The following is a 10039-nucleotide window of genomic DNA, read 5'->3' on the forward strand; positions in this document are numbered from 1 at the left end:
TCGGCTCCGCGCCGTTACAATCAACTATAATCACAGATAGTCTAACTCAGATAACAATTGAACATATATCAATTCAATCAAGTCTGCACCCTAACAAGTAATGCAATATAGGGCCGTGCCCTGCAACCACACTATGGGCCCACGCCCTACCCTACGAGTGCTATAGTTTTCTTACCTTTCAATTCGATAGCTTTCAACACTTGACTCCTTGAGCACGATCCCACTCGAGCCTTAGCGCACACCTAAACACAACCATAGGTCAAATTCAACACCGAACCCCAAGTCCGAAAACCTAGCCTCGGGACCAATCCCGAGCCCCCAGGAAGTCCTAGATCCCCAAAACAAGGTGGTGGAATCAAACCCCGAACCCTAGGTCAAAATCCCTCACAAATAGCCCAAAAACCCCATTCTGGGCGCAGGGTAGCGCTACAGCGCTCAAAAGAGAGCGCTGTAGCGCTACAAGCAGAATCAGCACCATCCCAGAAACAAGGCCTAGCGCTACAGCGCCCAAAGACTAGCGCTGTAGCGCTAGTTGCAGGCAGGCAAAACCCAAATTCCATTTCTGCGATTTCTTTGAGCCAATCTCAACCCAAACTTCCCCAAATCTTTACCAAACTCAAAATCAAGCTTATCAACACTCTCCACTCATCCCAAGCATCCCAAATCCTCAAAACCCAAGCACATTCAACCCAAATCTCAAAATTCACCATGATCAACCCTAACTCAGAAATTCAGTCAAACAACAAAGTTAAAGGCTTAGAATTCATACCGTTGATGCAATTTCGACCTTGATTCATTTCCTAGACCTTCATAGCTTGCTCTTCCTCAAAGCTTGCCCAGAAATTCCCTAAAATTCCCATCATCTCAGCTCAAAACACAGCTCAAACCAGCCAAACCCTTAAAACTGAAAACTCTAAAAACTTACCTCAAAAGTTGCTGTGTTCTTGCTAATCCTTGCCAAATCTTCAAGTATAACCTTAAGATCCTTGATGCTCAGCTTATCCTAGCTCTCCACTGAGTTTTGCTCCAAGAAAAATGGAGAGAAATGGTGCAAGAATGCACAAACCGATCCTTTAGAAAAACCCTCTGTTTTCTCTCTTTTCTTTTCTTCCTTTTTCTTTCTTTCTTTTCCTTCAGATTTCTCACACTCTCTAACAATCCCACTCACTAAATAAAGCCTCATAAATCAATCTCTAAAAGCCAATTGACCAAAATGCCCTCCCTATTAATTCTAAACCCTTTTTGTCCAAGTAGGGTCATTTTAGTCATTTTACCCAATTCCCGCTAATCCTCAAGTGTCTCTAATATTTTCCCGCTTGCTCCCCAATACCTGAAAAGTCACCAAATAATATTCCTCGATATCAAAATTAACCTCAATATATTCTCTAAATCCGTGCTTATACCCCTAGGCTTAACCCAAGCCGGGTATAAATTTCCTCCTTGACTTTCCGCTAATCCGCTCTCTGGGATCGTCTCGAGTCACAAGTCACAGGTACATCCACATACCAATGTGGTCTCAACAATCATCACATATCAATACAGTTATGCCCAAAATGGCCAAAATTACAATTATGGCCTTCTAACACAATCAGGGCCTACATGCATACTAATACACATAGCCATGCATCTCAAATAGTCAAATAATCATATAACATGCTTTAAATCATAACCATGCATTTAACTCATTAAAATCAAACATAAATTCCATTATGCCCTCCAGGCACACTACCCAAGGCCCTTAAGCCTTAATAGCGATTTTGGGTCGTTACACACGTGCCTCCCACGTGTAGACCAATCCTGCCACGTCATAAGGTAGTCTGTTTTTGTGTAAACAGTAACCTAATCATAACCAAATATGAAATCACATCAATAATGAGCAAATAAAGGTTCCCAGACCAAGTCCTAGCCTCTAGGACCTCGAATTCTAGCAAACCGGGTAGTAGATTCGATCCCAAGCCTTAAGGTTTGAAAACCTGCCCTTAAACCAAACCTGGCCAAAAAGAACCAGGCGGGTCACGACCTGCCCCAAGGGCCGCGGCACACCTCCCAAACAGCAAGCCCCCTGTGTGGGTGCCAGGGGAGGGTCGTGGCGTGCCCTACAGATAAAGCCCCATCTTGGCTCTGGGGTTCGCACAGGTCATGGCGCTCAAGAACACAGCCGCAACTTGCCCTTGCAAACCCAACACCCCTATTTTACTCGGCTCAAAACTCACCACAAAACACTTCCAAACAATCCCATTATCAAAACTATAACTCAAAACAACATTATCACCAAACTAGCAATAAAACCCAAACTTTAAAACACTCAAACACACTACCTAAAACGCAATTCCATAATCAAACTTTCAAGCTTATAAAGAACCAAAACCTTAAAGAAAACCAACCAAAACAGAATTTATAAACCTCACCTTAGCTATGAATTGAATCCTTCAAGTTGCTACAATTCAATCTTAGACTCTAAGTCTTAATCCTCGAGCTTGAATCCTCTAACTTTGCCTCAAAAATCAAACCGAGAGAGAGAGAGAGGAAGTGATCGAGAGAGAAAGAGAGTGCCCTGCTTCTTTGGTTCATTCCACAGCTTTCCCCAGGGGTAAGTCTATCTAATTAGCCTAAAATGTCCCTAGAGCCAACCTACTCCCTCCAATCCACCCAAGGGAAATTTTGTCATTACCACCTACCCCGTTAATCATAATTAACGTCCATTAATTCCCGTTACTCTTAGTATCCTCAACTAATTACCAAATCATTTCCCATTACCCGCTCAATCTCGGTAACGTACTAAGTACCAAATTAACCCTAGGCTCACCCCGAGCCCGGTAATTAACCCCGTTATGACCAAACCGCTAACTTTCTTCCTAGGATCGTCTCATGCCGAATAACTCAAATATATCCACATAATAATGTGGTCTCACCCATATATCACATACATGCACATAAATATACAAATACGCCCTCAACGGGCCAAAATTACGACAATGTCGTTCTTATAAGAAACGACCCCACATATATGCAAATACAACCATATAATAATACAACCCATATAATCATGCATATAATCACATAATAACATATTAAATCAATTATTGCTCTCCTGGCCCCTTAATCCAAGCACTAAGCCATATTAGGGAATTCGGGGCATTACACTTGGCTCACTTGTGCTATGTGGTGCAGGTAAGGGAAAGGGATAGCCGAACCAGCCATGAGTTGGAGAGCTTCAAGAGCCGTGTGTACATATGCAGCCTACTCGACTGCCACGGCTGGGATAGGCCGAGAGGAACTAGGGTTGAACCCTATTTTTCCGCGTAGGACAGCTAATTTACATTTCATTTGTCTTTTATAAGTCTGTAACCATTTTTGGGATCCCGTGTATAAACTTAAAATTTTTAATGAAAAATAATCACTTTGTTGACCAAACTTTCTAATACCTAACCTTGACTTAGTCTTTAATTACATATTTAAGTCCAAATGACTCACTTAGTGAGTTAAACACTATTTTAATCACACAAGATAACACTCTTGGCTAACCAACACGTTACACCCTAAATCCACACCACCTGAGTTTCTCAAAAACTCCCCAAGACCCGCTCCTTCAGCCAAGGTGAACCGAAGATCACCCTCCTTTTCATTAGCATCTAAAACACAATTTAGATCCCCCATTACCACCCACAGATTACTACACAAGTCCACACTAGATGAAAGAGTCTCCCGAAACCTCTTCCTTAAATTTCTGACTGGAGGAGCATAAACACAATAACAAACCCAACTAGGAAAAGGGTCGACACCACCAAATTGTACAACAATAACAGAACTAGAGCGAAAAACCAAACTGAGATTCAAACCTCTCTTACAACAAAGGAAGAGCTTCCTTTGGATGACACAATAAAAGCTCCATGAAATCCCAGTCTTCTCCAAATAGAATTCATTCTTCCTTCATCTACCTTAGTCTCCATCAAGAAAAAAAAAATCTAGATCTTCCCTGCGGAGAAGAGCTCTCAAAGGCTCCACTGCATGAGGTCGCCCCAATCCTTGGCAGTTCCAAGCAACTCTTATCATGATTGAGGAAGGGGGCATGATAAGGCCCGCCTCCTCGGCCACAAAAAAATCCTGCCCTTCCTTAGCAATTTTATCGCCATTCTTGATTTCCTCTGGTACTAGTTGCATGTCGTCCTGCTCTTAACCATCCTCGGAATGAATTTTCAATACCTGGAACTTCGTTCCATTGAGATGAGAGTTGGAATTAATCCCACTGTTGGATGCTTTCCATTTCTTACTGTTACTCTGAATCTCAGCTGGGAATCGCAGGTGGGGGTGATTTTCTGAGTCTTTGGGATTGGGCTTCTTACGTTTAGACCCCATTGACTCGACAGCCGCCTCTGAGCCAAAAATGGGCTTTTTAGGAATGCCAAGAATCAAGAGGGTCGTGGTACGAGCATGTTGCTCATGCAGCTTCTCAACGTCTCTACTACCACCCTTACTGGTACAAACTTATCCTTCAGCTTCATCAATCACCCCCACCTGCGATTGGGGATCACTCTCGGGAACCGTGGTATGCACCATAGACTCACGATGAATCTCCGTCCCCAGGAGCGCAGGGTGTGTACCCATCTGCGCCGGAGTGACAATTGAGGGTCTCTCATCCAACTGAACCAAAAGTTCATTTTCCTCATATCCAGTTCCAGAGCAACAAAACAATCTTCCCATCTAGAGTTCACTCTTATCCATGGCCCAAATAACTTCACAGCCCTCCCGTCCTCTGCCAGAATCTTTCTATACTTTGCCTCACAATTTCCTTCGACATGACCGAGAGTTCCACACTTGTAGCAACACAGGGGATGTCTCTCCTACTTGATTTAAGACCAATAGTTCTTACTGTCCTCCGAAGGAAGCGAAAACCCAGGAACCGGAGGCTTGATCAAGGCCAAGGCAACTTTAAATCTGATATAGTCACGAAAAACCATCCCGTTCTGATGAGGCGGGTCCATCTCGAGAACCTCACCAACTCTCAAAGCCAGCCGTGAAATATTGGTATCTGTCTAGAATCTAGCTGAGATCCAATACACCCGAGCCCATATCAGGGTTGAATCCATAATGACATTATTGCATCTTCAAAATCCATCGCAAGGGGACCAAGGGTAGTTCTCTGAAATAAACCTAACATCATCAACATTTGAAAGCCTAAAAACAAAATTTTTAGGCTCCACTTCTTGCATCTTTCATCCTAGAGCTGGTTTACAGACTCTGTTCAGCACCGACCTGAGGAGAGAGTTTGAAATACCTCTTTTTGCAAAGTATTTCCCAACGAGCGACTTGCTGAAAATCTCCACCTCCGTAGCGACATCGGCCTCAACATCAATAGAAAAATCTTTAATCCCCATGTTTTCAACTCTACAACCACATCCATCTCATCAACTAACATCTACACCTCAATCCCTTGCTTGGCTGCCATGGAAACTGTAACGACCCAAATTCGCTAATAAGGCTTAGGGCCTTGATTAGCGTGCCTGGAGGGCAATGCGTGATTTATTGATATAATATGTGAATTTATGTGAATATGTGATTAGAAATGCATGTCTAGTTGAATTAAATATGCATGTGGGCCCCGCTTGGATATTAGGGGCATGTCTATAATTTTATCCCGTTGAGGGCATAAATGTGATAATTGTTATAAATGCGATATATTTGTGATATATCTGCGTAGCACGATCTGATACAGTCCTTGGGAGCTATTAGCCAGAAAGTCACAATGGGGTTGAGAATTCGACTCGGGTCGAGTCGAGGGGAATTTTGGGTATTAGACATTTTATGGGGTTACCACGTTGTGGAAATAAATATTTGGAGATATATTTGAGGTTAGAATGTCTAGGAGGGAATATTGGGAAAATTTTATTATTTTGGCCTCGAGGACTTAGCGGGACTTAGTAGATGACTAAATTGCCCTTGGGTCAATTAAGGATAGAGGCTAAGCTTAAGGGGCAGCTTGGTTATTTTGTAAGGATAATATTAGACTCTCGATAACTTAAGAAACTGGTGGAACTAAGTAAAGGAAACAACTCTCAGCTTTTCCTCTCTAGGTCGGTTAAACATTTCGTCCTTAGTGTATGAGTTTGGGAGACTCTAACCAGAAATCTAAGGCTTAGAGCTTGAAGTGGGTGAGCTTTGAAAGTTGAGGAGCAAGAGAAAGCTAGAAATCATCAGCTGAGGTAAGGAGTCTAACTTTAAAATCCCTTGAGTTTAGTTGAATTATAGCTAGAACTATAAGCTGCATGTGAACTAGAATCTTGAGTTAAGTTTGGCTGTGGGCTGAGTTTTATGGCTGTTTGAACTTGTTGTGAAGCTTAGATGGTGTGGCTCGAAGGAAATTCAGGGAAAAATGGTGTTATTCTAGGTTTGGAGGCGAGGGTCGCGGCCCTAGGAGGGGCATGCCGCGGCCCATGTGCACGCAAGGCCTGAGAAGGCCACTGATCATGGGGCGCGCTGCGGCGCTTGGCCAAGCATGCCGCGGCCCGTGTGTGTTTCCAAGGAGGTGTTTAGCCTCTGTTTCGACGCTAGCCGCGGCCCTTGAGGGGTTGGGCCGCAACCCTAGTTCAAGATGCAGGGTGTTTAATGGAATTTGACTTGGGAACCTAATGGTTAGGGCTCAGGATGGATTTTATCACCCGGATTGATAAAACCCAAGGTTCCGGAGACTAGAATTATGACCCAAAGTTATTTAATGGTATAGAGCTTGATGGGTGGAACTTTTTAATGCATTGTGACTAGGGTTTCGGCGAGGCTCGAACTAGGGAACTGTGCTCGGAACATCGATGCTTAGAAAGCTCGGGACACAGGTAAGAAAACTAATGTTCCCATAGAGCTTGTGTTGCAGGGCTCGGCCCTATATGATTGGGTTGCAGAGCTCGACCCTATATGACTGTGTTGCGGGGCATGACCCTTTGATTGAATTTATATGTGTTTAAATTTCTGCTTAGCTATATCATATGTGTATGTAAATGGAGGATCGGCGAAGGCTGGGAACGGCGAAGGCCGAGAACGGCAAGGGGCCGGGTGCAGCGTTTAGCACGCGGAGTGTGAGTTGCCAGGGTAAGACCCCAAGGGATACCTGGGATATCCTTACGGTCTAGACCGCGAACCCAGGGCCTGGTAAAGCGCCTGAGATGACATGGTCGTACATGTATAGCCTGTTGTTGGCTTGATTTTATATTAAGTGTTTGATATGCGTTTGTTATCTGCTTGTGAGGGTTTTCTTGCTGGGCTTCGGCTCACGGGTGCTCTATGGTGCAGGTAAAGGTAAAGGGAGAGTCGATCAACCTTGAGTATGGCGAGCGGGACGAGCAGCGCGTACATGTCCGATCTGTCTTGCTGCCACTACCAAGGGTGTTTTTGGGAGATGTTTGTACAAAACCTGACTTTTGTCGTTTAGTCGACTCTAATTATATTTGAGTTGTAAATACTTCTAAACAATGTTTTTGGGATCCCAAATGTTAAATGTTTTATAAATTTTCAATGAAATGTTTACTCTCAAGTTTATGACTCTAATTATGATTTAATTACACTTTTGTCTTAAACCTTGATTAGCGAGTAATTGTACATTTTAAACTCACTTAGTAACGGCTTTAAGACAGTAGGGCGTCACATAAACTAACAAAAGCACAAAGGAGTTTGAAAGCAAAACCAAGAACTTTAAAAAGTTCCAAGGGAAAATTTTCGATGGGAAAATGAAGGTGGCTCTTACAGATTTATCCCGTGAGAAAGGTTTCCAAACAAAAACCTGGGTGTCTGGGCACTAGACCACTAGAGGGGTCAGAGAATGTGGCACGGTACTATTCGTGCAATCCATTGCAAGGACGGAAATCGCAACCGCCTACTCAGGCGTGGAAAGGTGGCTGTACAGAGAGCATTTTTGGGGCTCACTCACCCTTCATCGTAGCAGGGTCTTGATGATCAATTTTTTTTTTTTTTATTTGGGGCAGCTATTCTCCTTCCCCCTTTTCCACCATTCAACCTTTTCACTTCAGTGTATCCCAATTCATCACCTAATTGTGATTTGCTCCCGTTCACACCCACGGGCCTTTAAGCTCACTTTGTGCCTTTTTCCTCCATCTCCTCCATCGCAAAACCTCTTGCGCCATCTCTCTCAAGCTCACATATATTTCATTTCTCTGCTATTCTTATCTTCACATAAGGTAATTTAATTTTTTTTAATATTGTATATTTTTTTATGTTTGATTTACAATTCAAGTTTAACATCAGTTTTCCTTAAGTTTCGTGAAGATCTATGTCTTAGTCTTTATTTCCCTTTCAATTTTAGCTTTCTCCGACATCAAGTTCATAGGATTTTTTTAATGGTTTTTTTTTTTTAATCTTAGCACTTGAGTTTTCTAATATATATATTTCCCCATTTCTGCAGGTGCGTTTAGCTTTTACTTTCTTTCATGTTTGAATGATTAATGATTATGAAATTTGAGTTTTATTATTATCATTATCTTGATACTTATTTCGATGCATGCTTTGCATCTTTTGTTTGATATGTTGTTGTTTCAGGTTCAATAGATGGGAGCAATTGATCTGTGGAGTTAGGGTTAATTTTATACTCATTTTTCTAAATATATTTGTAGTATTATCTATAAATGAGGTTGAGCTTCTTTGATTAGTCTTTAATGTTGTTGTTCTACTTGTATTTGATATTTTTTTGGAGGTGTCCGTTCTCTGCTCTTACTTTCAGTGCTCCATTTATTTCCTCACCTTTTTTGCTCTTGTTTTGGTAAACTTAAAGTCTATGTTCATTTTTAGAATGTTTTTTTTTATGGCAGTTTTGATTGATAAAGAATGGCATTTGTCTTCCTTAATGTTATATTTGGTTCATTACTTATGGAAATTCACATGAGTTTGATTTTGTTTATATATGACAACTGAGATTATGGTGTTTGATTGCAAGTATCATGGTAGAATGTGTTGTTATTCTCACGATCTTGCTGCAACATGGGCTTTTTGTTTGAGGTCGATGGCAATGTGTCTCCTAGTTAAGGTGAGTAAGAGTTTGAGTTTTAATTTCTTTTAGTTTCATCTTGGCTGCGAGCAAACCTAAAATGTACATAAATAAACTTAATAGATTTTTGTAGTATGTGTGTGTATGTGTACTCTGTATTCGGTTCAAATCATGCATACATTTAAGGGTCATTTGGTTTCTCTTAAGTAATGTGTTTAGTGATATTTTTAATGCACAGAAGATGTTCAAGAAAATGCCTCAAAGAAACATAATTGTTTTAATGGTTCTTTTTGCTGAATGGGTTTTGGAATGTTGTTGATGTTTTGGGTTTTGGCTGGACCATCTACTATGTTGTCTTAGTTATCACCCTTAGATCCTATATATCTTTCATTCTTGATAAATTTATATATGATTTCAATAGTTCATAATTACTTGTGAAGTGCTACTTTTTTATTTCTTTTTCCAATTTATCAAATCACTTCAAATATCACTATATAGTAGGTAGATAACTTTATAATGGATTAATATTTGGGATTGATTAATATTTTGTAGCAATATGTAGGTTCCTTTATTTTTTTTTTATTGTATTGCATGACTCTTATTTGCAATAGTTTTACGCCTCTATTCCAACCCCCTAAAAAATATTATTTAGCATCTGTATTTTGTATGTTTTATATGGTACTATTTTTATCCAGATAAAATTATGTTTAATAATAAATATATTTTGATACAGAGTATTTGATTGCTCTTTTTCTCTTTTTGGATTAAAGAATCTCTAAATTGGTCTCTTTCATTAGCATATGCAATATTAATTTTAATCTTAGGAAAACTCAGACATGGTCTTGTTCCTACTTAAAGGCATGGATCGAGTAGCCATAAAACTCATTATCTAAATACACATTGTTGAACCGTTTTTTTTTTATTATTATTATTAAATAAATAAAAAAACATCGGGTTGGAGTAAAGGAGAAAATAAAAAATAAATATTCTCATTATTCTCTCTAAATTCCCACTTTCCATTCTAACCACTCTTCACTTTCTCCACATTCTTTT

The 10039-nt window shown here is 40.6% G+C and overlaps 1 long non-coding RNA gene across 1 annotated transcript; it reads left to right on the plus strand.

The window, feature by feature from the left end:
- Positions 1-7649: 7649 nt before the first annotated feature.
- Positions 7650-9742, plus strand: LOC133830828 (uncharacterized). Its single transcript, XR_009892224.1, has 2 exons — positions 7650-8183; positions 8542-9742. It is a non-coding gene; the product is annotated as an uncharacterized LOC133830828 (long non-coding RNA).
- The last annotated feature ends 297 nt before the right edge of the window (positions 9743-10039 follow it).

Source organism: Humulus lupulus, chromosome 4 (genome assembly GCF_963169125.1).
Source record: "Humulus lupulus chromosome 4, drHumLupu1.1, whole genome shotgun sequence".
In the NCBI taxonomy this organism is placed as follows: domain Eukaryota; kingdom Viridiplantae; phylum Streptophyta; class Magnoliopsida; order Rosales; family Cannabaceae; genus Humulus; species Humulus lupulus.